Source organism: Sus scrofa, chromosome X (assembly GCF_054392235.1).
Source record: "Sus scrofa isolate SSC_HxYL_T2T_F1_AM1 chromosome X, Sscrofa_HxYL_maternal_Yorkshire_Landrace_v2.0, whole genome shotgun sequence".
NCBI lineage: Eukaryota > Metazoa > Chordata > Mammalia > Artiodactyla > Suidae > Sus > Sus scrofa.
This window is the reverse complement of record NC_139401.1, coordinates 48883782-48903481: the sequence shown is the minus strand read 5'-3', so window position 1 is coordinate 48903481 and position 19700 is coordinate 48883782. Positions and strand designations below refer to the sequence as shown.

General features: G+C 37.6%; 1 protein-coding gene across 3 annotated transcripts in view; it reads right to left on the bottom strand.

The window, feature by feature from the left end:
- MAGED1 (MAGE family member D1) overlaps positions 1-13156 on the bottom strand; it is a 70444-nt gene extending 57288 nt beyond the window's left edge. For all 3 annotated transcript variants that reach the window (XM_085006368.1, XM_013986140.3, XM_005673621.4), the window contains exon 1: positions 13110-13156. The gene's annotated coding sequence lies outside the window, so the exon portion shown is untranslated. The remainder of the gene's footprint in view (positions 1-13109) is intronic.
- Between the last annotated feature and the right edge of the window lie 6544 nt (positions 13157-19700).

Genomic DNA, 19700 nt, shown 5'->3' with positions numbered 1-19700 from the left:
TCTGGCGTAGGCTGGCGGCTACAGCTCCGATTCGACCCCTAGCCTGGGAACCTCCATGTGCCGCGGAAGTGGCCCTAGAAATGGCAAAAAGACAAAAAAAAAAAAAAGTAGTAATGTCCTTTCTCTTGTTCATGACCAGTCCTTTCACATGTTCTCTAGCCAACATCTTTTCCACATTTGCTTCTCCAGTGATCCCATTTCTCTCCTGTATTTTCAACAACCTCTGTTTTTATTAGCTCCTTCCCTGCAGAACACATAAACATGTTCAAATCTCTCATCCTAAAAATATACATGTACCACTTTTTATCTATTCTACTTTTCACAGACAAGCTTCTTGACACAACAATCTACATTCACTTCATCAACAATTTCACCAAGTACATTACTGGCTCTCTGCACTTTAGCCTTCACCAACACTGATCCATACATACTCACTGCCCTGGTTTCCCAATAAATCTTTAACCTAACACAACCCTCTCAAGGCAGCACATGTTCATTAGTACAACAGTGCCTGGCACAAGGAAACACATAAAAAGAGATAAACGTCTTCAATCATCATGCCACTCTCCCAGAGATAACTGTTAAAGCTATAGTCTAACCTCTGGGAGAAGCTGAAAAAAAAAATCACCTCACTCCCCCTCATACTCTTAAGTCCCAGGAAGATGAGGAGGAAGAGGAATTCTCAGACTACTCAAGGATACACAACTGGGCCTCAGGGCCAACTGGTGGAGCTTTGAAGAATAAGAGCACAATAAGCAGAGGTTTTGGTGTGACCCGCTAAAGAAAAAGTTATTCTGACACTTGTTAAAATGGTAAGGACTTTATTCAGGACTACTGTGAAAGTTGTCAAGACTACCGCAATAGGGACTTGTGGTTGCCAAGGGGGAGGGGGAGGGAGTGGGATGGATGGGGAGTTTGGGGTTAGTAAATGCAAACTATTACATTTAGAATGGATAAGCAATTAGCCTCTGCTATATATAGCACAGGGAACTAAATCCAAGCACTTGCAACATAACATGATAGAAGATAATATGAGAAAAAGAATGTATTAATTTATATATATATATATAACTGGGTCACTTTGCTACACAGCAGAAATTGACAGAACACTGTAAATCAACTATAATTTTTTTAAAAAAGACTACAGCAGTAAGGGAGAGACTGGACTCAACTCTGAATACAGTAAAGACAGCTGGGATCTATAGCCAGGAAGCAGATTTGGCACGAGGAGTGGCGAGGGTGAGTGGGCTGGTGTTGGTGGATAGAAAATTACTAAAAGGAGACATCAAGAGGGATACTTGCTAAACTGACTTGGGATTCTCACTGAAGGCAGACCAGAGTGTTAAATATCAAGAGTGGGGGGAATTCTCGCTAAAATGACTTAGTGAGATTCTAAAACTGAGCTAGGCAGGTCAAAGACAATACCCAAGGAGGAAACAGGGTTGAAAACAGGGCTCAAAAAAGCATGACTAAAGTTTGGTCAAGGAGACATTCTTTTGTTAGCCCTTTCTCACTCATCAGCTATCCATGGAGAATATTTCTCCACTGAAGTAATTATCTTACTTCAGACCTTTAGCAATGACACAGCCCCTGGTTATACATGTGCATACAGAATTATAGACACAACAGTATGTCCATATGTACGCACAGATATATTTTATATATACATTATAGATAATATTCTATATCTGTGTGTATGCAGTGTGTTGGAAAGTCATGTGTGTGTTACAATAGGTTATATGTTTTTATGTTTTGTGTATATATATGTATATAATATATATAAAACATATAACCTACTGTAACTCTCTCTCTCTCTCTCTCTCTCTCTCTCTCTCTCTCACACACACACATACACACACACACCTCCCGCACACCATGCTCACACCTAAGATGCACTATGACATGACACACCTCTCTCCTGACAGCTACACCTCTCTCCTCCTTACCACTCTCCTACTGCTTCACTCCTACCCACCTATGCATCATCAGTGTTATCACAGGAGCGATTATATATCTCATCTACTTAAGACCATACCATTACTTCTCTCTCACAGCCTTCAGAGTGAAATCCCCGTTCTCTTGACCTGACCTTTGGGGCTGTCAATGTCTTGGCCCCCACTCCTGTCTCTAGTTTTGTCTCTCCTCACCTACATAAAACTTACATTCCAGTTATAGCCAACTGCATACATTCTTTTCCTTGGATACATCAATATCACTCTGCTTCTTCCAGTTTCCTGACTGAAACACCCTTTGCAGCTTCTCTACCTTCATACCTCATCCAATATCAAGCATCATCTCCCCTTTTCAAAGCATTTTCAGATGTCCCCTCTGTGCTCCCACAGACTGTCAATTCCACTTGCCTATTGCCCATCATTGTATTGATCACACTCTTACATGGCTTGTTTATTTACTCACATCCCCACTATGAATCTTCAAGAACAAGAAACCAGCTAGGTTTACCTTCACATCTCCTGTACCAAACATAAGATCACATGCGCAGTTGTAAGTGGTCCATACATTTTTGCTGAATGAATGAATAAATCAAAGCCATGTGCAGCAAACTTTCAACCGAATGTTGATGAAATCATTCAAACATATTCAAAATAGTGAGGACAAGGGCACAAAAAAAGGACAGGCAGCATAACTGAAAAAAAAAAAATCCTGAGCATTCACTCTTGGTTTCTAATATCAATCACTACCAAAACAATACTCAATTTCTTGTAAAATGACTAATTCCAAGGCTGGGGTAGGGAGTATACATGATGAGCCTAAAATATCTTGTATCCGGAGTTCTCATCATAGCTCAGCGGAAACGAATCTGACTAATATCCATGAGAATGCTGGTTCCATCTCTGGCCTCAATCAGTGGGTTAAGGATCCATCATTGCCTTGACCTATGGTGTAGGCTGCAGACGCAGCTTGGATCCCACGTTGCTGTGGCTGTGGTGTAGACCAGTGGCTACAGCTCCAATTCGACCTCTACCCTGGGAACTTCCATATGCCATGGGTGTGGCCCTAAAAAGATTAATATAATATAATATAACATAAAAAATAAAATCTCGTATCAGAATGCAGGGAAGTCAAGGTCTAATGAAATCATGTGAAAATGATATAGGAACCAAACAAAAAGGACTCCTAATTTCTGAAACGACACAATTTGAGCATTAAAAAATCCCAATGCTACAAATAATAAATGCTGGAGAAGGAGTAGAGAAAAGAGAACAGTCCTACATGGTTGGTGGGAAAGTAAATTGGTACAGCCACTACAGAAAACAGTATGGAGGTTCCTTTAAAAACTAAAAATAGAACTACTCTAAGACCCAGCAATCCCAATCCTGGGTATATATTTGGAAAAGATGAAAACTCTAATTCAAAAAGATATATGCACTCCGATGTTCACAGCAGCACTATTTACAACAGCCAAGACATGGAAGCAACATCAACAGACTACTGGCTTAAGAGATGTGGTATTTATATACAATGGAAAGGACTACTACTCAGCCATAAAAAAGAATGAAATATTGCCATTTGCAGCAACATGGACCTACCTAGAGATTATCATACTAATTGAAGTAAGTCAAATAAACTTTATATGATATCACTTATATGTGGAATCTAAGAATTAATATAAATGAATCTATTTACAAAACAGAAACAGACTCACAGAGAACAAACTTATATGGAGTTCCTGTTGTGGCTCAGTGGGTTAAAAACCCGAAAGTGTCCGTGAGGATCTTAGTTCAATCCCTGGCCTCACTCAGTGGGTTAAGGATCTGGCATTGCCAAAAGCTGCAGTGTAGGTCACAGATGTGGCTCAGATCCAGCATTGCTGTGGTTATGGTATAAACCTACAGCTGTAGCTCTGATTCGACCCCTAGCCAGGGAACTTCCATATGCCACAGGTGCAGCCATAAGAAGAAAAAAAGAAAGAAAGAAAATAAACTTACAGTTACCAAAGGGGAAAGGGAGATGAGGAGGGATAAATTAGGAGTATGAGATTAACAGACACATACTACTATATATAAAATAGATAAGCAACAAGGATTTACTGCATAATACAGGGAACTATATTTAACATCTTGCAATAATCATTAATGGAAAATAATCTGGAAAAAGATATCTATATGTAACTGAATCACTTTGCTGTACACTTGAAACACAGTATTGTAAATCATCCATATTTGAGTAAAAAAAATGTTTAATCACAATGGATATACATTACATTAAATACTTAAAATCCATGAATTCCTAGTGATATTGAGAAAACAATGAAAGTCTCTATGAAACCAATTCATTACTCTAAAAATTGAAAAATGAAAAGAAGCATTTATCCTGACTTTTTTGTGTTAACTCTTTTTGTCACTGAAGTATAGTTCACTTACAATGTTGTATTAGTTTCAAGTGTACAGCAAAGTGATTCAGTTATACACACATACAAACACACATTTTTTTTCAGTTTTTTCCATTATAGGCTATTACAAGATATTAAGTATAGTTTCCTGTGCTATACAGTGGGTCCTTTTTGTTTACTGACTTTATATATAGTAGTGTGCATATGTTAATCCCAAACTCCTAACTTATCTCTCCATCCCACCCCCAACTATCCACTTTGGTAACCACAAGTTTGTTTTCTATGTCTGTGCATCTATTTCTGTGTTGGTAAATCCCGACTTTCTTTTTATGAGACATATTTCAAAACAAAAAAAGTAGCTGGAAAGGAAAAGGGCTCCTTTATAAAATTATTCCAGCTAATAAATGCAGAGTGACTGCTAAAATTAGACAACTATTTTCCAACCACTATTGAAATAACGACTTTAGACAATTGTCTTCAACGGCTGCTAAAACCAATAGGACAAAGGTTGGTTAGGAGATGCTACAATGGAGGGATCAGGCTGAGATTACCCGAAAATACAAATCAATCCCAGCATCAGTTAAAAAGATAAAATCAGATATGATGAAATGCACATAGAAAGTGCATAACGCTGCCTGAAATGATTCTTTCCCTCAATAAATAATTAAACTGAATCTAATCAAGCCTTTAGCTCTAAATGCCAGTGAACAGAAACATGGGGAGGGGAAAACAATAAAAGCCATCTCAAAAAAGCAATCATCTAAATCCGTTTATCATTAGGACAAATGACTTAGTTTCTCCAATAAATCCATGGTATTTAAAATGGGAGCAGGGGGGAGTTCCTGTTGTGGCTCAGAGGGTTAAGAACCCAACTAGTATGCATGAGGATGAGGGTTCAATCCCTGGCCTTACTCGGCGGGTTAAAGGACCTATTGCCGCAAGTTGCAGCATAGGTCGTGGATCTGGTGTTGCCATGGCTATGGCATAGGCCTCAGCTGCAGCTCCAATTTGCCCCTAGCCTCGGAACTTTCATATTCTGCAGGTATGGCCCTAAAAAGAAAAAAAATAAATAAATACAAATTAAAAAAATGGGAGCGGGGGAAACTATAGAGGACTGTATGGGAAAAGAGACTCAAGAGAAAAGCATCCAGTAGCAATAAATGCCCTTTGTTTGCAGATGGATTTAACAAAACTACTGTAATAGACATTTTTAAGAAAATCATAGATATTTAAATATGAACTGAGTATTAGGTGATGTAAGGAATTGTTGTCAATCATATTAAGTATAATGGCCTAGTAGTTTCTTATATAATACACTGATGAATTAGGGAAACACAATGAGTTATTTACCTGTGCAATGACACAATATCTAGGATTGCTTTATTTTTTTAATTTTTTATCTCATTTTTATTAGAATATAATACCCCAGTGAAAAAAGTGGGTGAGGAGAAAAGATCAAACAAAACTGGAAAAATGATCTTAATTGCTGAAGCTCGGGAATGGATTCATGCATGGGTACTTTTTTTCTCACTATTTTCTACTTTGAATCTATTTGAAAATTTCAGTAATAAAGGAAAAAAATTCACTAATGGAAAGGAATTCTGACTGGCTCTTTCCAAACTGGACAGTTTGAGGAACAGAAGAAATAGTGACTGCAATGAATTGAAAAGTACTAAATATATAACAAGTTCAACAAAATAAAGAAAATGATAAAATAAAACCTTAAGAAATATAAAAATGCATTAATCTAGGTTAGATGATAGTTTTAAATACCAAGTATAAAAGACTTGTTGGGGAAAAGAGTCTGAAAACAGATTAGGTTTAGATGCTTATTAGGGAATTATTATTAATTTTTCTTAATGAGATAATGGTAATTAAATTATTTATACAATGGTCCTAATATTAGGAGATAAACATTGAGATATTTATGGGGGAAGTGCCATATGTGCTCTTCAAACTGATCTATTAAAGTGGTATCTCAGGAGTTCCTGTCGTGGCTCAGCGGAAACGAATCTGACTAGCAACCATGAGGACGCAGGTTCAATCCCTGGCCTTGCTCAGGGGGTTAAGGATTCCACATTGCTGGGAGCCGTGATGTAGGACGCAGACACAGCTCGGATCCCTCATTGCCGTGAGCTATGGTGTAGGTCACAGACATGGCTCAAATCTGGCGTTGCTGTAGCTGTGGCATAGGCCAGCAGCTACAGCTCCAATTCGACCCCTAGCCTGGGAACCTCCATATGCTGCAGGTGTGGCCCTAAAAATACCAAAAAAAAAAAAAAAAAAAAAAAGTGGTATAGTGGTATCTCAATCAAAATGCCTAGAAGAATTTTTGTGAAAATTGACAAGCTGATTTTAAAATGTATAAATGTATATGGGAATTCAAAAGGCTCAGAATAACCAAAGCATTATTGAAGAAAACGAACAAAATTGTAGTAGGACAGTATATACAAAATACATTGTCAAGTTACATTAATTAGGACAGTGGTACTCATATAAGGATAGAGAAACTAAAATGAACAGAACCCAGAAATAAATCTGCATATATAACCTAATCATTTGATGTATGAAAAAGATGATGACACTGTAGGAGGGAAAGGACAATCGTTTCAATAAGTGGTATTGGGTTGGCTGGATGTTCATTTCAACAACAACAAAACAACGCCCTTTACCCATATCCATAACTCATATTGGCAACATACAATACAATCATTATCAAATGAATTGAAAATATAAATGAGAAATGAGGCAGTAACACAACATAGAAAAATATCTTCATGACCTTGAGAAAGGCAAAGATCTCTTAAGCAGGATAAATAAGCACTACTCATGAAGGGGAAAAATTATGAATTGAACTGTATTAAAATTGAGATACACTAGGAAACATTTCCAAAGACCAAATTAATTATCCCTAGCTGTGATGCTTCTGGCTAATATAATAAACACTTCAAGGACAGAGGGGGAGGGAAGAACTGTAAAAAAATTAAATTTCCATAATGTATTAATGTAATGAATATAATGCATGTATTAACTCTTATTCTTTCTATGATCTTTATAAAATCATTTCTCCATTATTTTAATATATTTTAATATGATCATTTAAAACCTAAAACAATTGTACTTTTTTTTTTGTCTTTTTGTCTTTTTAGGGCCACACCCATGGCATATGGAGGTTCCCAGGCTAGGGGTCGAATTGGAACCGTAGCCACCAGCCTACACCACAACCACAGCAACACCAGATCCGAGCTCCATCTGCGACCTACACCACAGCTCACCGCAATGCAGGATCTTTAACCCACTGAGCCAGGTCAGGGATTGAACCCGCAACCTCATGGTTCCTAGTCAGATTCGTTTCTGTTGCACCACGACGGGAACGCCTGTACTTTAAAATATTAGATTAAAAATAAAATAAAATAGAGATACAGACATATCTTGTTGCATTGTGTTTCACAGATACTGAATTTTTTTTTCTTTACAAATTGAAGGTTTGTGGCAACCCCTGTGTTGTCAGATGATGATTAACAGTTTTTAGTAATAAAGTATTTTCTAATTAAGGTATGTACATTGTTTTTTACACAGTGCTATTGCACACTTACGGGACTACAGTATAGTGTAAAATTAACTCATACGCACAGGGAAACCAAAAAATATGTATGACTTGCTTTACTGTGATAGTCATTTCATTGTGATGGTCTGGAACTGAACTTGCAATATCTCCAAGGTATGCCTGTATTCAGTTCATCAAAAGACACCATTAAGGGACTGAAAATGGGAATTCCCATGGTAGCTCAGTGGAAATGAACCTGACTAGTATCCATGAGGACACAGGTTCGATCCCTGGCCTCACTCAGTGGGTTAAGGATCCATCAATGCCTTGAGCTATGGTGTAGGCTGCAGATACTGCTTGGATCTGGCATTGCTGTGGCTGTGGTGTAGGCCAGCAGCTACAGCCCCAATTTGACCCCTAGCCTGGGAACTTCCATATGGGGCGAGTGGGGCCCTAAAAAGACAAAAAAGAGAAAGAGACTGAAAATGTAAGCAACTGAGATTTGCAATAAAAAGATCTGACAAAGTAGTCATATCCTTCACACAGAAAAATCTACAAATGAGTAAGAAAAGAATACTCCAAAAGAAAAAGTCGTCAAAAGACTAACAGGCACTTCATAAAAAGATATTCAGGCAAACCAACACATAAGAAAAGATACACATTTATCAACAGAGATATGCAAGTTAAAACCACAACAAAGAGTTCCCTTGTAGCACAGTGGGTTAAAGATCTGGCATTGTCACTCCAGTGGCTTCAGTTGCTGTTGTGGCATGGGTTTGATCCCTGGTCCAGGAACCTCCACATGCCGCAGGTGTGATCAAAACAAAACAAAACAAAAACCCACAACAAGAAACCATTCATAACCACTAGAAAGGTTACATTTTTTTGGTCTTTTTTTTTTTTTTTAGGGCTGCACTTGTGGCATATGGAGGTTCCCAGGCTAGGGATCCAACTGGAGCTGTAGCCTCTGGCCTACACCAGAGCCACAGCAACACAGGATTCCAGCCGTGCCTACGACCTACACCACAGCTCCCAGCAACACCAGATCCTTAACCCACTAAGCAAGGCCAGGGATCGAACCCACATCCTCGTGGATGCTAGTCGGGTTCATTAACCACTGAGCCACAACATAAACTTCCATTTTTTCTTCTTAAAAAGACAAACCATTTGGCAGTATCTACTAAATCTAATCTGATCCATAACCTATGATTCAGTAATTGTACTCTTAGGTATATGCCGAACAGAAGGTGTGCATATTATCACCAAAAGACATGTTCTAGAATGTTTATGGTACTATTTGTAGGCCGAAAATGTAAACCACCAAAATGCCCATCAGTTGTGGTATATCCACACAATGGAATAAACAGCAATAAGAATGAAGGAATTACTACTACACCCAATAACTTTGGAACAAAAATCTTAGGCCAAAAAATTCAAACACAAAAAAATACATAATATACTACTGTACTTTTATAAAGTCAAAAAACAGGTTAAGCTTATTATACAGTGACAGAAGCCAAGATGGAGTTTAGAATTTAGTTTGTGACTGGTATATATTCAAGGGATGTCAGATACTGATCACTTTCTACCACTTTTTTAAAGAAGGATGTATAGTTGACCTACAATATTATATTATTTTCAGGTGTACAGCACAGTGATTCAGTATTTTTACAGAATATACTCCATTAAAAATTATAAGACAATGGCTATAATTCTCTGTGCTATACACTATATCCCCACTGCTTACCTATTTTATACATAGTAGTTTGTATCTCTTAATCCCATACCCCTATTTTGCCCCTCTCCCCTTCCCTCCTCTCTCTCCCTCTACCACTAGTTTGTCTTTCGTATCTCTGGGTGTTTCACTTTTGCTATATACATTCATTTGTACTATTTTTTAGATCCCGCACATAAGTGGCATCATAAAGTATTTCTTTTTCTCTACCTCACTTATTTCACTAAGCATAATATTCTCTAGGTCCATACGCATTGCTGCAAATGGCAGTATTTTGTTTTTTATGGCTAATTAATATTCCTTTGTATATATACACCACATCTTCTTTATCCACATCTGTTGATGAACACTTTGGTTGCTTCCATATCCTGGCTATTGTAAATAATGCTGCTATGAACACGGGGGTGCATGTATCTTTTTGAATTAACGTTTTCATTTTTTCTGGATATATACCATAAGTGGAACTGCTGGATCATATAGGTTACTACACAGGTGTGAAAATGCTTTGAGCTATACATGTATGGTGTGTACACCTTCCTGCATGTATTTAAGTTGACTTAAAAACAATGCCACAAATCACAAACGGTTCAGCCAAAATAGGTCAAAAATAGATAAAACGTTATACTGCAATAAAAATCTAGATGGATGGATAGTGAGCAAGTTAGTGAATAAGAGCTAATAGGGCAAAAGTTAACAACTGTTGGATCTAGGTTCATAGCATAAAAGTATTCATTATACTCTTCTTACAACTTATGCTTCTTTAAATATTTTATTAAAAAGTATTCATGTAAAAAGAGACATCACACCTCTCAGATCTTAATATTTATAACTAAGAAGTAACTCAAGCACCTGATATAATCTGACTTGTGAAAGGAAACCTAAAAAATGACAATTTTATACCCAGATTACAGTTAATAAAATAATAAAACATTTTGCATACTTTCTATTTTTCATTAATAAAGAGACAGACAGAAAGAGAGAACCAGGTCAGAACTGAGTTTCTGACAAACTTTAACTCCATTAACTCCACTACCATTTAACAAGTTACTATCCACCTGAATCTTGGTTTTATCATCAGGAAAATGACAATGATGACACTGACCTTAGAGAGTGGTTTTGAACATTAGGGAGCCAACTATATTCAAAAGCTTGTCTGTTACAGCTTTTCAATTTACCATACCAAACATTTATGGGTAGCATATTTTTAAAATTTTTTTTCTTGATGTATAGTTGATTTACAATGTTGTGCCAATTTTTGCTGTACAGCAAAGTGACTCAGTCATATATATACACACACGCATACACATGTATATTCTTTTTCTGATATTGTCTTCCATCATGTTATATCACAAGCGATTGGACACAGTTCCCTGTGCTATACAATAAGACCTCATTTCTTATCCACTCTAAATGTAATAGTTTGCATCTACTAACCCCAAACTCTCAGTCCATATTATGAACATGGAGTGATAAGAGCAGTGAGAGAGGAAAGCAAATACGCCATAATATATGGCACACAGTGCACCACAAATGAACAGACTGAGGAAGAGGTGAAGGTAGACACAGAGATGCCTTCCTAAAAGGGCTGGTAACCAACCACCTAAATGGTAGCAAGAAACAAAGAGGAACAAAATATGGGGAATTTATGTAGATGGTTTAGATTATTTGAGTATGCAGGGTGGTGCATTAACACTATGCAGGAAAATGACTACAGGTAGAGGGGAGAAAGGGGAATGTTGGAAGCAGAGTGACCAAAAAAATGCAGAGACACTGTCATAGCTATACCCTGTTCCCCCACTTAATATCTGTATAGTTTGTGCCCTCTCTTCCTTCAGATTTCTGCTCAAATGTCACAATGCCAGGGAGCATCCTATCTAACATAATACAGCCCTCCCCATCATAATCTATTATATATTTATTATATATTCATTTATCATCTCTCAATTATAGTTTAAAAGACTTTGTTCTTATTTTTTAATTTCTACTGTTGTAGCCTCAGTGTTTACAACACTGTCTGGTATATAAAAGCCATTCAACAAAGACCTCTTCAATGAATGGATGGGTGGATGCACGGTGAGTTAAAAAGCCAGTGTGGTACTTACTCAAATGCTGCGTAGTAATGATTTGAATACAGAATAAAGAGACATCAGAATTATCCTTTGAAAAAGTTCCTAGGTGTTTTGGTGTCATGAAACCTCAGTCTCATCATTAAAGAACTGAAATTATACCTGGCCTAGAATAAAGAATCATCTCTTATTTTGGCAAGCCTAACACACCTAGCTAAAGGAGGAAGAGGGAATAAGTTGCTTGTTCAAAGAGACTGTTGGTTAAACCCTTCTTTAAAGTCTGAAAACTTCCTGACCCTCATTATAAATTTAATGATCATTTGCTCTCTCTTGGGTAAAGAATTGAAAAAATATATTACGATAATGAATATTCTCGCCAGAGAAATTACACATGATAAATGGAGCAGAAGAATACATTTCACATTGCAGCAAATGGAAAAAAAAAGACAAATAGATACTTAGTAGAATAGATTCTTACTGCACCAAAAGCTCCTAGAAAAAAAATCTTTGAAATATCTGTTGTTACCAGACACCAGAAAAGGATTTACATAAAAACCCCAACTCATATGCAATAATAAATTTGCCACTGGATGTCCTGTCAACCATTTCTACTCTATGAAAAATTCTAAAAGAGATAGGAAAGCTTCCACCCTCTAAAGCTGACACCAAGTTATAGGCATAACCCACTATGTTTGCCACTCTAAAAATCTGGGGATTCAGTTAGTTTCATGTCAATTTTTTTTTTAATGTAATGAGTTAGAGGGCTGAAACCAGTGCAGTATCTGATATGTAATGTCGTCTAGACTAATAAATAAATAAATAAAGGGGCATAAGTTGATCAAGTTCTTATGTCTCTCAGAGCTTAAAATCTCTGCTCCTTTGCTTATTTTTAAAAAGCCCTGCCCTTGAAATTGAAGCCACACCTAGTTTTGGAAAGTATATAATTCACGGGCCTCTGCAGAAGTGGGACAGAAGAGATCAGAAGCCTTCAGGGATTGTAAAGCACTGGGGTCCGAAGGAAAAAGAAGGAAGAATGTTAGGTTCAGAGTGGGTAAAGGGTTCAAGAGTTCTGAGGCTAAAAGAAAGGGCGAAGTGGACCGTGGGAGTAAGAGGCAAGACAGAAATCGGTGGTAGAAGGAAGGATCCAAGCTCAGAAAGAATGAAGAGAAGTGAAGAATAACCAGGGACAACAGGACAGGGGTCAGGAGGGGGAGGGGATAATAGTCGGCCATCTCCTGAGGAGTGAGAGGAGAGTGAGGCGATGAGAGCCACAAGCGTCAGAAACATCCTTTACACGCTGTACCCTGGGGATGTAGTCTTTCCATCTCAGGTTGAAGCAAGGAGCAAAGCGTTCCCGAGGGGTTTGGGGAGTCACTTGGGAAAATTACAAGTCCCTTTCTTTACACTTACCTTGAGGAAGAAAGCCGCGACGCGACGATGGCGTGACCGGAAGCGCTATTTTCTTTTGTTTGGCGGAAGCTTTAGCGGGGCTGCCACACACCCCCGCCCCCACCTCCCCACCAGCCCCCGGCCCCCGGCCCCCCGCCCCCCACTCCCCACCTCCACCCCGCCCGCACTCCAGGCAACTTCCTGTTCCTCTCTAGCAAGTTCTTGAAATACTTTATCTCAATGCCTCTCTCATCAGATAGGAACCTGGATAGTAACATAAAATGGCTGGAAAAGGGAGTCAATAACTTTTTACAAATCCCAGCTGTAGTCATCCCAGGAACTGCAGCATCTCTGCCAAACCGTCCGTATCAAATTGGTTACCTCGTTTTGCTGATTCGGACTTTCAAATAACTCCCTTACCCTTAGTGCCTTAATTCTTGGATGTCTGCTGTTATATATTTACCATACTGATTTCTGGTTTCTGGAATTTTTTGTGTTGTTTTGTATTAGTGGCATACTTCGATTTCAAGATTTTTTTTAATCTTAAATCTGAATAATATTTTCTTGGTATGGTATGCATAGAGTTACATGCCATACTCAAATTTCCAAATAAATAAAAGTGAACTCATTTAGAAAGCATTCCTGTATACTTGTATACGCCTCCAAAAAATGAAGAAAAAGACAACCGGCAAAGAGTTTCAACAGTAAGGGTTAGCCTTAGTCTAGTTAAAAGTTCAATACTGAGTCACCTCTGCAGTTATTTCCAGAAACCTTTTCTGGGGCCAAAATCGGTACTCCAATGCTCATCTTTTGCAGTTATTTTCAGTCAATCCACAGTTATATACCATGTCCCAATCACTATACTATACCCAGAGACACTGCATTAGAAGACCACAGCCTAGAGGCTAAATGCGAAATTAAACACATAGCAGTTTAGCATAAAAGTAGCTGATTATAAATGAATAAATGACCAAAAATTGTGGTCACGGCAACGATAAGAGCCAACACAAGGTCTTTATTTTGCTGGTACTTTTATAGTTTATTTCAACATTATGACTTATCATTCAACCAATAGATTTTATTTTATTTATTTATTTATTTATTGTCTTTTTTAGCTATTTCTTGGGCCGCTCCCGCGGCATATGGAGGTTCCCAGGCTAGGGGTCTAATCGGAGCCGTAGCCACCAGCCTACGCCAGAGCCACAGCAACGCAGAATCTGAGCCGCGTCTGCAACCTACACCACAGCTCACGGCAACGCCAGATCGTTAACACACTGACCGAACCTGCAACCTCATGGTTCCTAGTCAGATTCGTTAACCACTGCGCCACGACGGGAACTCCCAACCAATAGATTTTAAAGAACCACTCAGTGGAAGGTTCTGTTCCTGATATTGCCCATTTGAATAAGAATAAGACATAGTCCTAGATTTCAAGACCTTCTAAACCGGTGGGAGAAATGAACACATAAACAACTAGCAGCACTATCATGTGACACTAATAATTCCTAAAAAGACAATGTAGGAACTAGGGCTATCTCATTGAACGGGTGAATACTAAGAATCTAAAGTAGACCTTATCTCCTAGAGGGCACTCAACAAAGACTTGCTTAATGTTATTCAACATTAATCATTCATTCAAATGATTTAATGGATGAATGAAAAGGAAGAATGACAATTGAAGTTGATATGAAAGAAAGGAACAGTGATGAGAGATGAGGCTGGATATAAAAAGAGACCAGACAAGGAAGGATCATGACATGTTATGGAGTTGGAGCCTAATTATGAGGAAAACAGAAAGTCAAAGATGAATTTTCAGCAAGAAAGCGTATAATAATGTTTCAAACCAGAACATAGAAAATGGGTTGTACTAGTGCACTCTGAATGCAGAGAGGTTGGTTTAGAAGAGGCTATTGCGGTAATCAATGACTGCATATAGAAAATGAGGGGTTTATGCTAGTAAGAATTAACTGTGTTTTGGAATTGAGCTGGATAAAAGAGCCAATGGATTATTAGAAATCCAGAGGCAGTGAAACTTGACCATTCTCCTTGATCCCCTCTGCAGTCAAAATTCATTCAAAATTTTTATTAATTCCTGTGACAAATATTTATTGAGTGGTTTATATGCAGTAGGCCCTGAGAATAGAAATGTGACCAAAATAAACAAAAATTACTGCTTTCACAGAACTTACATTCTTGTGTCACAGGTAATAAAATATTTAAGAAAATACATGCTTAAAGGTGACAAGTGCTGTGTAGAAATGAACCAGGTAAGTAGGTTAGCAACATAGGGGGAGAGAGCAAAGGGTTGCCATTATAGAAAGGCTCGTTGAGCGTTTATAGACTTCATCCACATCTCTCAGTCACCAGAATCACTATCGTAGTTCAGACCTTTCATATTTCTCCCCAATCCCAAAACCTTATCATGGTATACAAAAGCCTTGATAGTCTAACTCCATCTCTCTCTCTCTCACTTCATTTCTCATCACACAGCCTCTCTTGCCCTCAATCCAAGTATCACACAACTGCTTATGATTTTGAAAGTGCACTGAGATCTCCAATCTCTGTGCTTTCTGCTAAATCATACTCATCTTTCAAAGGTCTTCTCACATCTTATCTCTTTCACGCAAACTTGCTGATGCTTCCTTTCACCCCTTAACCAAAACCAGACAACTGCTCTTCTCTGCTTCTGCCATGTATTCTATTCATAGCACTTTCTTTTATTCACTTAACATTTGTTGGTCAACTTCTGTGTGGTTGTCACTGTTCAAGGCAGTAGAGATACATGCATAAACAAAAGAGTGAAAAAAATCCTTGCATTTTTTTTGTAACACATTTTTGTGAGGAAGACAAGCAATAAACAAAATAGCATAATAAATATGCAACTTGTGAAGCAGTAGTTCTCAACTCTGAGTGACTATCAGAGTCACTAGGAGAGCTTTTGTCTCTCTTCTTTTTAAAATACCAATGCCTGATCCCAATCCCAGCCAAAATTAACCTAAAGCTTAGAGTAGGGTAAGGTCAGGCATTTATGGATATTTTTAAAGCTCCTTGAAGTGTTTCAGAGAAGATTGAAAATTACTGCCCCACAGGCTATGGAAAATGATACCAGAAGGACAGTCTGAAAAACTAGAAGGAATTAAGAGCAAATAAAATGGTAAACATGTATATCAATCTAAAAAAAAACATGGTATGCATAAAAACATAATAATCAGGACTGAGTGGTGGGGTTGAAAAAAATGGCGATTTAAAGATTCTGAACAAAAATGTCATATAACTCAGGAAGAGATAGAGATAGAATTATTGCTTAAGAGAAAATTTTATTTTTAAAGTTCAGACATTGTTAAAATAATTATAAGAATATTCAAAATTACCACTAAGACAGCAAAAGCACAGTGACAGTAAAAAGTAGAATAAGGAAAGATGTATAAATTTAAACATGTAGAGGGATTAAAATGGAATAGGATAAGAAATACCAATAAATTTTAAAAAGGAAATACATACCTATACAAACAGAAAGATTAATGGATTAATGGATTAATGGGTAGGGTAGGTGATGAGAGGCAGAGGAGGATTTCATAACCAGAGGAAATTTATTAATTATCTTGGTGTAAAGATGGTTCAGAAGTGTTCAATTTTACCACTGTTGTTTATAATTTATAAATATATTACATGTATTATTTTGTGTATACCAGATATTAGAATAAAGATAAAAATAATAAATTTTTTAATTAATAAAAAAGAAACAAAATGATATATAATAAAAACTCTCCATCTTAGGGAGTTCTCTGGTGGGTTAGTGGTTAGGATTCAGCACTGTCACCACTGCAGCCCAGGTTCAATCCCTGGTCTGGGAACTGAGATACCACATCAAGCCATTCATCTGAAACTTGGATACTATCTACCTAGTGAGTTTGTTACTTATTCTTTCAGAGATGTTTTACACATATGCTATTAAACACATGTGTATTTTTTTGCTAATCAACCTCATATGATATAAACTATTTTACACCATGATTTTTCACTTAACTAAATTTTATAGGCATTCATTTCACTTTGGTACTTAAAGAGAATTGTTATTTCTAAAAATTACAGGAGTTCCAGTCCAAATCCAACTAGCAACCGTGGGTTTGAGGGCTCGATCCCTGGCCTCGCTCAGTGGATTAAGGATCGGCGTTGCCATGAGCTGTGGTGTAGGTTGCAGATGAGGCTCAGATCCTGCGTTGCTGTGGCTGTGGTGTAGGCCAGCAGCTGTAGCTCTGATTCGACCCTCTTGCCTGGGAACCTCCATATGCTGTGGGTGAGGCCTTAAAAAAGTAAAAAAATAAAAAATTAAAATTACATACAGTAAATCACTTTTTTGATACGTACAGTACTGAGTATTAACTACATGCATAGATTCATGTAACCACACCAAAATCAAGATACAAAACAATCCCATGACCCCTCCAAAGTCCCTTTGACATCCTGTTTTAGTCATACAGTCTCCCCCACCCATGAACTCTGGCTAAGACTCATTTGTTCTCTTTCAATCTAGGTTCTTCTTTTCTAAAATGTCATATAAATAGAAGCATAGAATATGCAACCTTTTGGGATAGGCTTTGTTCACTTAGGATAGCACTTTTGAGATTCATCCAAGTTGACAAATATTATCAACCATTCATTAGTCTTTATTAATGAATAATATTTCATCATATGGATGTATCATAAATTGTTTATACATTTACCAACTGAAAAATGTTTGGGTGGTTTCCACTTTTGAAAATGATGAATTAAGCAGCTATAATATTCATATGCAGTCTCTGCTGTGAACATAAATTTTAATTTCTCGAAAGAAATGCCAAGGAATAGGATTGTTCATAAATGGTTATTATGTATGGATGTTTAACTTTAAAAGAAACTGGCAAATGTTTTCCAAAGTGACTGTACCATTTTGTGTTCTTACCAGCAATGTGCATCCTTGCTAGCATTTTTTTTTTTTGGCTTTTTTTTAGGGCCACACCCACGGCATGTGGAGGTTCCCAGGCTGGGGGTTGAATCAAAGCTGTAGTCTTCGGCCTACACCACAGCCATAGCAACGCAGAATCCGAGCCGTGTCTTCAGCTTACACCACAGCTCATGGCAATGCTGGATCCTTAACCCACCAAGCAAGGCCAGGGATCGAACCTGCATCCTCATGGATGCTAGTCAGGTTCGTTAACCACTGAGCCATGAGAAGAACTCCCTTGCTAGCATTTTGTATTCTTTATACATTTTTATGTTAACCATTCTAACAGGTATGTAATAGAATTTCTTTGCAGTTTTAGTATGGATACCATTTGTAAAAAGGACAATTATTTCTCCACTGAATCAGTCATTACCTTTGTTTTATTTTTGTTTTTTTGGTTTTTGCTTCTTAGGGCCGCACCCACAGCATATGGAGGTTCTCAGGCTCGGGGTCAAATCGGAGCTGCAACTGCTGGCCTACACCACAGCCACAGCAAGGCAGGATCCGAGCCGCATCTGTGACCTACATCACAGCTCAGGGCAACGCCAGATCCTTAACCCACTAAGCAAGGCCAGGGATCGAACCTGCGTCCTCATGGAGGCTAGTCAGATTTATTTCTGCTGAGCCACAACTGGAACTCCAGTCATTACCTTTGTAAAAAATCAATTCACTATATCTGTATTGGCCTATTTCTGAATGTTCTATTCTTTTCCACTGATCTGTGTTATCTATTATCAATACTATACTGTCCTGATAACTGTAGTTTTAAAGTAAATCTTAATCTCAAGTAGTGTGATTCCTTCAAATACGTTCTTTTTTAAAATTGGCTTGGCTATTCTAATTCCTTTGACTTTCTCTATAAATTATGGAATCAGTTTTTCTATAACTGTAAGAAAATTCTGTTGTGATTTTGGTTGAAATTGCATTAAACCTATAGATTGACTTTGGAATAATTGTCATCCTATTAAAAGGATTCTACAGATCCATGAGCACTAGATACTCTCCATTTCTTTAGATCTTAGCTTCCTTTAATCAGTGTCTTAATGTTTGCAACATGCAGGTCCTATTTATTTTTTGTTGTTAAATTCACACCTAATTTCTTCCTTTTTTGAGCTATCATAAGTTGTAGCATTCTTTAATTTTGTTTAATTGCTGGACTTATTATAAGTTTTTAAAAGTTACTAGTATTTAGATATATGATTGATTTTGTGTGTTGACTTATATCCTGAGTTTTTGTTAAACTGACTTGTTACTTCCAGGGGGTTTTGTTTTGCAGATTCCTTGGGAATTTTTTTCTAGACAAGTATGTTGTGGGTAAATAGGGAAAGTTTTTTCCCCCTTTCTAATTAGTGTAAATGTTATTTCTTTGTCATGCCTAATGGCACTGTTTAGGACTTCCCCCACAATGTTGAGTAGAAGTGGTAAGCAGCCTCTTTGCCTCTAGTGCCAGAAATTAGGGGCGGGGGGAGCATTAAGCTTTTCACTATTAAGTATAAAAGTTGGAATGGCTATAATAACATTAGAAAAAAAACAGACTTTAAAATAAATAAATAGGGAGTTTCCGTTGTGGCTCAGCAGTAACAAACCTGACTAGTATCCATGAAGACACAGGTTCCATCCCTGGCCTT